Source organism: Otolemur garnettii, unplaced genomic scaffold, assembly GCF_000181295.1.
Source record: "Otolemur garnettii isolate 467f Iridium unplaced genomic scaffold, OtoGar3 scaffold00019, whole genome shotgun sequence".
NCBI lineage: Eukaryota > Metazoa > Chordata > Mammalia > Primates > Galagidae > Otolemur > Otolemur garnettii.
The window spans coordinates 10740361-10754454 of NW_003852414.1; the positions used below are offsets into that span (position 1 = coordinate 10740361).

The 14094-nt window shown below is 39.6% G+C and overlaps 1 pseudogene; it reads left to right on the forward strand.

The window, feature by feature from the left end:
* Nucleotides 1-11443: 11443 nt before the first annotated feature.
* On the forward strand, nucleotides 11444-12608 carry LOC100959634 (annotated as a pseudogene).
* Nucleotides 12609-14094: the final 1486 nt, after the last annotated feature.

The following is a 14094-nucleotide window of genomic DNA, read 5'->3' on the forward strand; positions in this document are numbered from 1 at the left end:
GACTACTTTGCACAAAATGAAATAAAAATGTATCCTAATTACAATTTTACCCCAAATAGAAAACAAAAATCACGTATAATAATCCAAAATCCCCAAACATCTACAAAATAAAATTTCTTCCTCCACTTCTCATTTTAAAAATGTATTCCATTTTAGATTGGTTATTCAGAGAAAGTAGTGAGTAATGAAGAAATTAGGAACACAAGATCACAAGAAAAGGCTTAATTATGTGGTGTGTGTGTGTAGCATATATGTGTGCTTGTTCTGGTCTGAAGGTTTATGCCCCCTCCAAAATTCATGCTGAAACTCAATTCCCAAAGCAACATATTAATGGGGGGGGGGGGAGCCTCTAAATGATGATTAGGCCATGATGGAGCTCTCACAGAAGGGAATAGACCTTTATTAAAGGGCTGGACTGCTAGCTAGGCCAGTGAGTTTCAACCTGTGTGCTGTGGCACACTGGTATGCTGTGAGAGAATCTCAGGTATGCTGTTCATTAATTAAATTATTTTTGAAAGAATTTCAAAGCACAGTTAAGTGTATTCTTCTCTTTACTCTTTTTTTGATCAACATAATTTGGGTGTGCCAACAAAGTTTAACTATAGGTTCAAGTATACTGTGATATAAAAAAGGTTAAAAAACACTGAGCTAGGTCCCTTTGTCCTTCCATCCCTACCATGTGAGGACATAGCAATAAGGTGCCATCTTGGAAGCACATACCAGGCTCCTATCAGACCCTGAATCTGCTGGCACCTTGATCTTAGACTTTCCAGTCTCCAGAACAGTAAGAAGTTAAATTTCCTTGTTTATAAATTACCTGGTCTAGGTTATTTTGTTATAGCAGCACGCATAGACTAAGACAGGTCTCCCAGGCACATACTTCTCTCCCGTGGGCATCTCACCCTTGGGCTTTGGAGGGAATGGTTCACATTTGTTATTCAGTGTTCTAAAGTTGTTGGGGGATGGTAATGTCAGCACTGTCCGATGAATGAAATCATTGACTCATCTCATTTCCATTATAGAATGGGCTCTTTCCAGCTGTCAGGTGCAAACCACACCCCATCTCTGCTCTCAGAAGTTAACGGTACAGTCATCACTTCTGGTATTTATAGGGGCTAATGACAATAGTCATTTTATAGTAAGAAACCTGAGAGCTTCATTTTCCTACATACATACATCTTGTAAAAGGGAACAAAGGAGCTAAAAATCTCCCATGGAAATTGGCCTCCATCTCAACTACTTTACCTTTACTTTAAGGTCCTTTATGTCATTAACAGCTGCCCTTCCCACTGTCAGAAGCAGAGTGGAGCAAATGAAGGAGTCTCACTGAGGGTCATGAAGAACTGAGTCCTCTTCACCCACCTCCCTTCACTCACTGACCTTGGTCAAATGACTGAACCTTTTTAGGGACCTGCAATCATCATCTATAGAGGGGAAACCACATTTAGGCCCTTGCAGGAAGGCCACCTGATAACTGAACTTCATCTCCAGGCTCCCAGGCTGTGGGTATAGAGCTGGACAGGCCACAGAGCATACCAAGGCTTGTCAGTGAATGGGCGACCTATAGAGACAAGGTCAAGTGTCTCACTCTGTTCATACTGGCTGGGCCCACTCAGCTGACAACATGTGCTGCCAGGGTCTTGGGCAGATTCCGTCCCCTACATGTACTCCCACACCACACCTAGAAGCTTTTTTAGCAAAATAATAAACAGCCCCTTTCCCACCTTAAGTTCCAGATGGCAGGCTCTGATGGCAGTGATATGTTGTGTACGGCTACATGCATGGCACTGTGGTGGCTACTCTGCCCCAAATAAGCAACCTTCCTATTCATTGTGAACTCTGCTCCTAAACACTGGCTCCTCTCAGCAACAGATTCTGCCTATTTGTTGGAAAAAATAGATTTGGAGTGAGAAGTCTAGGATCAAATGCTGGCCCATTTCCTAGTAGACAGGTGTCCGAGGGCAGTTTATTTTAACTTTCTGATTTTTTTTTTTTTTATCTGTAAAACAAAAATAGTAAGATTTCAGTCCTCATCAGGCCCATCAGAAAAGCTCAGTGGTAAGTAAGGTATGGAGACATTAGTGCTACTAGCCAATATTTTATTTTCTCATTTCCTTCTGGGTCATGAGATTACACTTGCCTGTTTCAAGGAGTTAAATGTAGCCACATGACTTTCTTTAGCCAATGAAATTTGAGCAGAAAAGGTATGTGTCATTTCCAGTTGGAAGTATGCAAAAGCCAATGCTTGGTTTCTCTTTCTCAGCTGCTATGACTCTGGGAGTCCACCTTGACACAGGGGTGTCTCAAGCAAAAGTGGTCCCTGACTGATGTTCCAGAGCCTACAGTTGGCCTTGCACATGAATGAGACATACAGCTTTGTTGTGTTAACCCAAGAATGTTTTGGAGATTGTTGTAAGCACAGCAAAACTTAGCCTGTCCTAACAAATACACCTTTGAGAAGCTTTGTCAAATACAACATGCTCTACAAAATTAATGATTGCTATTGGAGATGTCTATTAAGGTAGTGTTTGCATATACCTAACTGAACACTCGTGGAGGTGAGATAATGCATCTGGACCACAGCGCAGGCAGCTCATTCTTAACATCTCATTGGCATCACCAAATGTCTGCAGGGAACCCACTGTGTTTCTGATATTATCCCAGGCAATGCATATACAATGCTTTCTTTTTGATGTTAGAACATCATAAACACCAATTGCCTTTACATTTGGCAATGCCTTTTGAAAACATAATAATGGCTCATCAGAAAACTACACACTCATACAAAAAGAATCACCCACTTTGTAGAATTCCTCTAGGTGACTGCCAGGGATAGAGAGGGGCTGAGCAAAAATACTTTCGGACTTACAGAATCATTCTACGTGCAAAGCTATCTGGTAATAAATTGGTACATACTAACACAGACATTCTAAACTTGGAGCAAATCAGTTTGCCAACTTTTGATAATCTGAAGATATTTGGCAGACTTTATATGGAATCATTTCTCCTTTACTTCATTCACATAAGGGAAGGTACGCTCATCCCTAAAGGCCAGGGCTAGAAAGTGATGTGGTACAGGAAATGCTACCCCAATATATGAAACAGTCTCCCCTATTTCTTCGGGTCTTCATTGCTCAAGGATTCTATGTCATATAAAACTTTGATTAATAAATTTGTTGTGTTTTTCTCTTGTTCATCTGTCTTTGCTACAGGGGTGTCAGCCATGAACCTTGCATTGGGTAAAGAAAAAAATATTACTTTTTCTTACTTACTTTCAGATTTTCAGAAGCTTTTTCTAATATCTATCCTTGAATCACTAATACCTGATGGGAACCAAGAAATTCACCATGGTTAAGTTTTAAGGAAATACTGAAAACTGATTTCACTTTATAAATTAACATAAACCAAAAAATTTGGTGGGCTAATGACAATAGAAGGGTTTCATTTTCATACACACATAGTTTTTTTTTTCTTTTTCTGAGACAGAATCTCATTTTGTCACCCTGGCCAGAGTGCTGTGCAGTCATAGCTCACAGTGACCTCAAACTCTTGGGCTAAAGAAACCTTCCTGCCTCAGCCTCCTAATTAGTGGGGACTACAGGCACCTGCCACAGTGTCTGGCTAGTTTTTCTAATTTTAGTAGAAATGGGGGTCTTACTCTTGCTCAGGTTGCTCTTGAACTCCTGAGCTCAAGCAATTCACCTGCCTCCCAGAGTGCTAGGATTACAGGCGTGAGCTACCCTGCTTGGACACATGTAGATTCTTTTAATGATGTGAAGGAACCAAAAAGCTTCCACTGAAATGGGCTTCCATCTCAACTGCTATACGTTTACTTTAAGGTCCCTTCTGTCTGTCATTAATAGCTGCCCTTCCCACCTGTCAAGGTTTTCTTTCTGTAATAACTTCAGTCCCTCCTATCAGCTGTCCTGCTAGTCTTCTTCCACAATATTCTCTCATATCTAGGCCATGTAGATCTCAAGATAAGCTGAGCTCACAGACTCTATCAAATCAATGGGGCAATTCAGTGTTTCTCTCCATCTTATCTTGACTGCACATCAATATCCCATCATATGTTATTCCCAGAAAAATTAAATTGTAATGAGCATGTCCCCAACAGTCTTGGATGGACTGGTGTGAGATTCACTGATGTGTGGTCTTGTCTGCCATCTGATGCTGCAACTGACATACTATGAATTGGCTCCAGAGTTCAGCATGTCTATTCTCTCCTTGGAGGAATTCACCACAAACAAATAATATACCATAAACAGGAAGCTTCACTTGAGCCCTTGGGAAGGTGAGGTACTGTGAATGGTGTTTCTGGTAGAGGCTATAGGTTCATGTCTATCCAAATAGACTTCTTGCTCCATCTTGCAAGATTAGAGGCTCTCATTGCTTCTCAGCTTGGGTTAAAAACGCAACTCTTTTTTTTCCTCTAATTTTTTTTCTTTTTCTTTTTTTTTTGAGACAGAGTTTCACTATGTTGCCCTCAGTAGAGTGCTGTGGCATCTACCAAACTCACAGCAACCTCAAACTCTTGGGCTTAAGCGATTCTCCTGCCTCAGCCTCTCAAGTAGATGGGACTACAGGTACCTGCCACAATGCCTGAATATTTTTTTGTTGCAGTTGTCATTGTTGATTTTAGCTGGTCCAGGCTGGGTTTGAACCACCAGCCTCGGTGTATATGGCCAACACCCTAACCACTGAGCTACTGGAGCTGCCATCCACTTTTTTATAAGAGATTTTTATGCCTCAGTTATAGCCATTCCTTGATCTTCTGATGATTTCTTTTTTTATTTCAAATTAATATGAGAGAACACATTTTTAGGCTCTCACTTTTAAGGTAAATTGCAAGTTGTAACAGAGTCCCTCACCCAGGGAGGCCTGTGCTGAATACCCTCACATTATGCACCTTCGGTGAGATCCCACCAAATGCCCTCCCTCCTCCCACCAATCACCCTCTTCCCTCCCCTTCCACTCCCCCTTGCTAGACTATATTTGTGTTTTATCATTTGTATGAGCCTGTAAGTGTTTATATATTGGTTTCCTATTAGTGTTGAGTACATAGGATATTTGTTTTCCCATTCTTGAGATACTTTACTAAGAAGAATGGGTTTCACCTCCATCCAGGTAAACAGAAAGAGATGCTAAAATCTCCATCTTTTTTATGGCTGAATATTACTCCATAGTACATATACCACAATGGGTGTTTGAGTTGCTTCCACAAATTGGCAATTATGAACTGAGCTGCAATAAACATTCTGGTGCAAATGTCTTTGTGGTAAAATAATTAAAAGCACAACTATTTTCCTGGTCATATGTCAGAGCACTTTTGATTAGAACATGGACAACAGAGATGAGAAATGCTAGACCCATTAGCCTGGCATTTCCCTCTAGTCTCACTGGAGAAGTTCTATATATTTACCTAAAGTTTTATTCGCCTGCTTGATTTTTCTCTTCCGTATTCATATCCAAGTATGCTATGCTAACTCTTGAATAATTTCGTTCTTAATTGGTTAATGACATGGAACTAACTATACGGAACTATTAGAGAAAGAAGATTTCAAAAAAGACTCAGTCCTAAGTCACACATGCAACTTTGGACTTGGGGTGTGATTTCCAGTAAAAGTTCTGTTACATTTTACAGACTTTATGTTTGTGTTCTTGGTCACAGCCTTTGTCTGTTGCTTTATATCAACATGCTTTATTTTCTTCCAGACAATATCAAAGATTTGTCAAACCTGAAGCCAGATGAAGTGGAAGTGGAAGACTATGTTACTATGAATTTTTTTTAAAGTTTTTTATATTAACAAACAACAGAGAGCAATGTTTCAGATATAGATGCTGACATTGAACTTGCTTGCTTCAAACTCTGGCTTCCTTTCTACCAGTGAGATCTAGAGTAAGTTACCTAAAATTTTTAGCTAGATAAAAATTACAATTACTTCATAGGCTTGTAGCAAATATCAACCTAAGAAAATAATCCATGTAAAGTCTTCACATCTGACATAAAGTAAACATCCAGTAAATGTTAGTGTTTTTTTTTCACCTTAACTTCCATTGCATTTTCTTTTTTCTTTTTTTTTTACATTTTACATTTTTTTTTTATTGTTGGAGATTCATTGAGGGTACAAGAAACTAGTTTATGCTGATTGTATTTGTTAGGTATAGTCCCTGTTATAATTGTGTCTTGCCCCCAAAAGGTGTGTCACACACCAAGACCCCCCCCCCATTCCCCTCCCTCCTTCCCTTTCTTTGCTCTTCATGTTAGTGCTTTTTATTAAGGTTGAATAAAAATGTTAGAATAAGAGGAGTCACAGTCAAGTAAACAAATACGTATTAAATAAAAATTACTAACAGCTAAAAGTTTTGATAATTTGAGCAACTATTGTATATACTTCTATAAGCACTATTTTACTTAATCCCACAAAAAGTTTATGATATATGTATTATTAATTCATTATGCAGTTGAGTGGTGCATAGACAGAGAAGTTTTGTAACTTCTTATCCTAGAGTCTGTGACAACTGGGCATAACACAGCTAGAATGTAAGTTGAGTCTTTCTCTAACTTAAGCCTGTGTTCTCATCCTTCCACATTATTGCCTTTCTACCTCCTATACATGAGGGCCTCTACCAGGCTGTTGTAGGAATAACCCAGATGAACACAGAGCCTCTCCTGCCCTCAAGGAGCTTCTGCTTCAGAGGGTAACAAACCACTGTTTTATAAGACAGGTTGATATAAGTCCTATAGTACAAGTACATATTGTATATGAAATATATGCTCTGTGAAAGGAAGTTCCTTCTCATTTTTTTCCACATATGTATCCAATGATCATCTGTGCTAAAGTGAATATTCTGTGATAATGAGAAAAATTATTTATTATTTGGGGCCACCTCATCTACCATATCCCTGGTTCCTGGCTAATAAATGCCAGGAAAACGCTTGCAAATACCCAAAAGATTCCCTGGAAGCAGTATTGTCCTCACTGGAAACTCCTGCAGATGTGAATTATGAAATTAATTTAGTTGTTGGTGATCGGGAAGAAAGGAAGGGAGGGAGGGAAGAAAGGGAAAGAAATAAAGGAGAGAAAGAAAACTAAAATAAATCAAAGTAAGAATACCCAATTGTAAGAATTGTTTTATGAGACTTTTGTTTTATTGTGTGTGGTATTTGTTTTACACACACACATACACATACACATTCACACGTATCTCTCAGTTTAAAAAGTTAGATTCTGAGTCCGGGTGTGGTGGCTCGTGCTTGTAATCCTAGCACTCTGGGAGGCCAAGGCAGGTAGATCACCTGAGCTCATGAGTTTGAGACCAGCCTGAATAAGAGAGAGACCTCATCTCTGAAAATAGTGGGTCATTGAGGTGGGTGCCTGTAGTCTCAGCTACTTGGGAGGCTGAGACATGAGGATTGCTTGAACCCAAGAGTTTGAGATTGCTCAGAGCTATGACGCCACTACACTCTACCCAGGGCAACAGAGTTTAGACTCTTATCTCAAAAAAAAAAAAAAAAAAAAGTTAGATTCTGGTCTTTCCAGCTTTCTCATGATCTGGCTGTTAGACCTCAGGACACCTTTCATTCAAAGATTCCACGAAGCATCAGGAGAGAAGTCACTGATTAGAAGGTTTGAGGACAGTGCTCTTTTTACGTATCTAAACTGTTCCATATGGGGAGAGGAACTGACAGTTCTGGTCCATTACAAAGTCATAGTTCCAGAGTTAAGGTCTGGATATAGAACATTTTCTCTCTCTCTTTCTCCCTCCCTCAACTTTCATTTCTTCTCTTTTAATCCAAAAACAGATTTGAAGATTCAAGTCAGACACACAAAAAAGATCCTCCAACTTCATTAGCAATCAGGGAGATGCAAATCAAAACCGTAGTGAGATACTATTTCCCACTTACCAGATTGGAAGACATTAAAAATTCTGACAATATCAAGTACTGGCAATGATGTGAGACAAGAACACTCATGCAGGAATGTAAATCAGTGTAAGCACTTTGGACATCAATTTGGCTTTATTTAGCAAAGTCAGCCTGTGTGTTCCCCATCACTCAACACTTTCCTAGGTTTGTGCTTTAGAAAAGGTCTTGCACAGGTGCACACAATGCGAATAAGATGACATGAAAGTGACTGTCCCAGGGGTATTGATTATAAAGCTAACAAACTAACCAACCAACCCTGGAATCAACTCGATGTCTAGAAAAAACAGAACGGGTAAATAAGTTATAGAAGGGTTGCATAGTGGATTAACATGTAGCAGTGGATAGTGATCAACAAAAGCTCTGCACACCAGTGTGGTTCAGCCCAGGAGTATAATACTGATTAGATTAAAAGAAAGTCATGTTCAGCTTTAAAGAGGAAGAAAATTCTGCCACATGCTACAACATGGATGAATCTTGAGGACAGTGAGAAAAAATGAAATAAGCTAGCCACACAAAAAGGCAAATACTGTAGGATTCCACTTAAAAATGAACTATCATTGGGTTATAGCTTTCATAAGAAAGCTATAAATTGGTTTCATAGTAAGACTGAGTACATTGGATATTTTTTCTTTCACTCTTGAGATACTTTGCTAAGAAGAATATGTTCCAAGGGGAAAGAGGAGAGGGAGGGGAAGGAAGGGGGACGGGAGGGGGATAGGTGGAGGGAGAGTAATTGGTGGGACCACACCTACGGTGCATCTTACAAGGGTATATGTGAAATTTACTAGGTATAGAATATAAATGTCTTAACACAATAACTAAGAAAATGCTGTGAAGGCTATGTTAACCAGTTTGATAGAAACATTTCAAATTGTATGTAAAACCATTGTACCCCATGATTGCATTAATGTACACAGCTATGATTTAATAATTAAAAAAAAGAACTATCAGCAGTAGCCAAATTCATAGAAAGTAGAATGGTGGTTGTCAGGGATTGCTAGGAGGGAAAAATGGGGATTTTAGTTTAATGGTGATGAAATTTTAGTTTTGCAAAATGGAAAAGTTCTGAGTATTGGTTGCACACCAATGTGAACAGACTCAACAATACTGAACTGGACACTTAGAAATGGGCAAGATGGTCAATCTTAGGTTATGTGCATTTTGCTGTAATTCAAGATTTAAAATTAAAAAAGGACAGTTGCAGAAGAATACACAGGGGATAATTAGGTTTGGACAAATCTGAAATATCTGCAAAATTTTACCATGCACTTCTCAGAGATAGAAACATTTCTGGGGATGTTGTAATAAGAAGGTGATGCTGTGACATGGCAAAGGGCACATTGGGGTCTTCAATATTGATAGTTCTAATCTTTCAGTTGGGTGTTAGACACAGTTTGATGCTCATATGTGTGTGATATACGTAGCTTATAAATATATAAATTTTTTTTAAGCAAAAAGCTGTGACTTGAATGCCAGAATTGAGATCAGTGTGATGGAGTGTATAGAACTGAGTTCCAGGTTAGAAAGTCATTCTGTTTGCAATAAAGCATCCCATCTCCTGGTTAGAATCAGAATTTATGTGCAGCCTATTCAATAAAATATGAGTAGCCACTGTTTTCTTACACTCCCTTAGCAACAGCTAAGACCTGACACCACAGAAAACGGCCCCATCACAGATGCTCCGGCAGTTCCTCTATAAACACTCACTATTATCCTAACCCAAAATAGAATTCTACTTGTAGAAAGAGGAAAATTGAGGATCCAGATCCAGGAGAGAGCTTTTTCTTTCTTTCTTTCTTTTCTTTTCTTTTTTTTTTTTGAAACAATTTAAAAATTGTTTCCTATTAAATAAAATGTCATGTCAGGTTATTATGAGAAATTAACTTTTTTTGTATTAAACTATAGAAATGTAAGGACCTTTTCATATTTAAGAAAAGAATAACCTTTTTGGTTCCAGATGGAACAGTGAAAATCTAAGAGTGTTGCCTTAGTATCATGCAGAGTTCAATGAAGGATGAAGAGAATGTTAAGGGCTCCAAGCTGCCAGGTAGCTTTTGTCTGCCTCTGTCCTACCATACACAGGCCCAGGGGCCTCCTGAGGAACACTTTTAGAATAGACAGGGCTAGGCCTGAAGTGGTGGCTCATGCTGTAATCCTAGCACTCTGGGAGGCCAAGGAAGGTGGATTACTTGAGCTCAGGAGTTTGAGACCAGCCTGAGCCAGAGCAAGACCCATCTCTAAAAATAGCCAGGTGCTGTGGCCAGTGCCTATAGCCCCAGCTACCTTGGGAGATTAGGTAAGAGGATCACTTGAGCCCAAGCGTTTAAGTTTGCTGTGAGCCGTGATACCATAGCATTCTACCGAGGGTGACAAAGTGAAACTTTATCTCTAAAAAAAAAAAAAAAGAAAACAAAAAAACCAGACAGGGCTGTCATTCACCAGGTCTCCTGGTCTGCAGTGGTTTAAATCCATGGACTTTGTCAACTCCCCCAACCTCATCTCTGGTCACCATCAGAGGAGTTCATCAGGTGACACCCTAAATACAGTAGCCCCTCTGTGAGTTGACCAGCCAGGGGACTGTAACAAACTGGTCAATATAAGGAATAAAGCCTACTGTACTGATACATAGATATGGTGCATGTCTGGTCTATGAAAATTAGCTCAACTTAGGAGGTAGTCAATGTAGGGAGGTGGTCAACTATGGAAGTTCTACTGTATACTGTTCCTCTGATGCCACTGAGCTCCAAGCCCAGAAAATGTTCCCACTGGAGCCAAGAACAAAGAGACAGGTCAGAGGACACTCAAAGGGAAAACATCAAACCAAGAGACAGCATTGAGATGATGCTAGACAACTTGGCCTCTGTTGCAGATGAAGCTACATACAGATTTTATTTTGATGTTGAAATAAAACGAGGCTGAAGAAAGTTGCTGAGGACTTCAAGATCCCATGCCTGATTTGGTGAGCAGACAAGGTCATTTCTAATGTGTGGTACCTGTGAATAGAGAGCAGCATTGCTTACTTAAGAATTTTATTTCTGGGTGGCGCCTGTAGCTCACTGAGTAGGGCGCTGGCCCCATATACTGAGCGAGGGTGGCAGGTTTGAACCCAGCCCTGGCCAAATAGCAACAAAACATAGTCAGGTGTTGTGGTGGGTGCCTATAGTCCCAGCTACTCAGGAGGCTGAGGCAAGAGAATCACCTAAGTCCAAGAGCTGGAGGTTACTGTGATCTGTGACACCATGACACCCTACCGAGGGCAACAAAATAAGACCCTGTCTCTAAAAAAGGAAAAAAAAAAGAATTTTATTTCTACCAAGGAGGTACTTAAAATATAGCCTGATAAGCAAGTTTAACTACATGATTGTCTCAAAAGCTTCATATGCAAGCCTTCCAAAGACTCATCGCTTCCTTCCTAAAGGTGTCATTAAGAAAATATAAAGGAGGAGCTGCCAGAGCCAGATAGACTTTACATTTAAGAAGAAATAATCTACTCAAAAGAACAAGCAGATCAAGATGTGTAGCTCTGTGGCTGCCAAGCTGTGGTGTTTGATAGATTGTCGCATCAGGGAAGACTATCTCCAAAAAGAGATCTTATGAGCATTGAAGGCCAAATGCTGTGAGGAGGAACTAGACTTTAGGGCTGTGATGATGGATGAAGTGGTGCTGACAATAGAACAAGGAAACCTAGGTCTTCGAGTCAATGGAGAACTAATCACCACCTACTCCCAAGTGGTGGTAGTGAGACTACCAACCCCTTGAGTGTAAATTGATAGTGACATCACCGTTCTGCGTCATCTGGAGAAGATAGGGTGCCGGTTGAAGAACCGACCTCAAGCTATCCTAAACTGTGTTAATAAGTTCTGGACATTTCAAGAGTTGGCTGGCCATGGCATTCCTCTGCTAGATACTTTCTCTTATGGTAGCCATGAAAATTTTGCTAAGATGATTGATGAAGCAGAAGTACTGGAATTCCCAATGGTAGTGAAGAATACACAGGGTCATAGAGGCAAAGTTGTTTTCTTAGCTCGAGATAACCACCATTTGGCTGATCTAAGCCATCTTATTCAACATGAAGCTCCATACCTATTCCAGAAGTATGTTGAAGAGTCTCACGGATGAGATGTCCATGTCATTGTTGTGAGAGGTTGTGTGGTTGGCACCATGTTACGTTGTTCAACAGACGGGAGGATGCAAAGCAACTGCTCACTAGTGGTGTGGGGATGATGTGTTCATTGAGTGAACAAGGGAAACAGCTTGATATCCAGGAGTCTGATATCCTGGGGATGGATGTGCGTGGCATTGACCTATTGATGAAAGATGACGGCTCCTTCCGTGTCTGTGAGGCCAATGCAAATGCAGGTTTCATCGCCTTTGATAAGGCTTGTAATCTAGACGTAGCTGGTATCATTGCGGACTATGCCGCCTGCCTTCTGCCCTCTAGCTGGCTCACCCAGCGTATGTCCCTGCTCTCTGTGGTGTCCACGGCCAGTGAGACAAGTGAGCCAGAGCTGGGTCCCCCAGCCAGCACTGCTGTCGACAACATGAGCACAAGTTCCAGCTCTGTCAACAGTGACCCTGAAAGCACAGAGCGAGAGATGCTCACCAAGCTTCTGGGTGTGGGGGGCTATTCAACATGAACCAGCGACTAGCCAGTGAAATCAAACTCCTGGTGGAGTGAGTCCACCAATAATTAACCAACAAAACCCGTGTAAAACTTAACTTTCTTTCCTTATTTTTATTTTCTTCCTTTTTTTTTTTTTTAAGACAATCAAATTGCAATGCTGTTCATGGAAGATGCTCAGGAAGATGAGAGAAATTTAGTAGGATTACAGTTGGAGAGAAGGAGAAGAATAGATGAGATCTTTGCTAATAAAGATGTTACTTTTTTTTTTTTTTTTTTTTTTTTTACAAATCCTACAGATAGAGAGGCAGAAGTGGTGAGATACAGAACTTGTTAGGCTCTCATAATTCCCCTTTTAAATTACTAAAAAGTTTGTATGCTGTCGGGCCATGCGGAGCAAAATTTCTGTCATGGTCTTTCACTTTTTTTTGTATAAAAAAATTGTTTTGGCACAAATATTCAAGTAGCTTGCTTCACAGAGTGTAGCAAGATTAGCAGTGGGTGAGGAAAACATCTGCCTAAATTCCACACGTTTTATTTACAAATCTAAAAATTCTGACATTTCCCTATTAATTACCAGCTTTAGTTCCTAGTTTATGAAATCTCAAGGGGCTCTTTTATTGGGGTTTCTTATTTTTTGTGTTTTGTCATCTTTTAATTTGGGTGGGAGGGCAAATGAACATAATCCAATAAATAAAGGCTTTTTAATGATGACCAAAAAAAAAAAAAAAAGGAAAACATAAAAATGTCTCTTTATAGTACTGGATTTACCACAAGTGTTTCCACCAAAATCCAGAGGCCAGCCGACACCTGAAAGCCATAAGTTCTTAGGTGTCCAGTTAAAGTTTCTATCCTCCAAAACTTATGAACTACCACCTACCCTGAATCAAAGCTTCATTGTAAAATGTCTGTTTTCACTTGTCTGAACTTTTACAAAGAAAAAAAATTCAGGTCTCAGAAAATCTTAAAAATTGAAAAATAGAACAGATCATGGAAGATGTCTCAAATTTGAAGATGTTCTCGCAAAGATCACAAGTGTCATCCAAGTTTGGCTACTCAAGACTTTCTCTAAGAGATTAACCCAAACTTTGGGATACTTTCTTAAAGTTAACCTGTTGCAACAATGAAATATGAGTTTTTAAAAAATTATTCTTTTAAAGTCCACGTTGTCAGCCATTACCCAACTGTGTGATAGGTCAAAAACATTAAGTGGTCAAAATGAAATCAGATATGACCTAGCAAATAGTGAAATAACACTGTATTGGTCATTGTATTCATAGCCTGAAACTAACACATAATAATCAGGTTATGACTTCACCGAAATGAGTGAAGCTGGAAAAAAGGAAGATGGTAGAAATATACAGCAAGAATTCCTTACGGTATTGTAGTATGAGTGTCATTTGTGCAGAACTACTTTTTACTTGTTGAAATAAAACCTAAAGAGGAATCTAAAACCAACTGGATTGCGTGGATGATGACTTAACAAAAACAATAAAAAAAATTGGAAAATGGACAAAAATGATTCTGTGATAGAGTCAGAAAA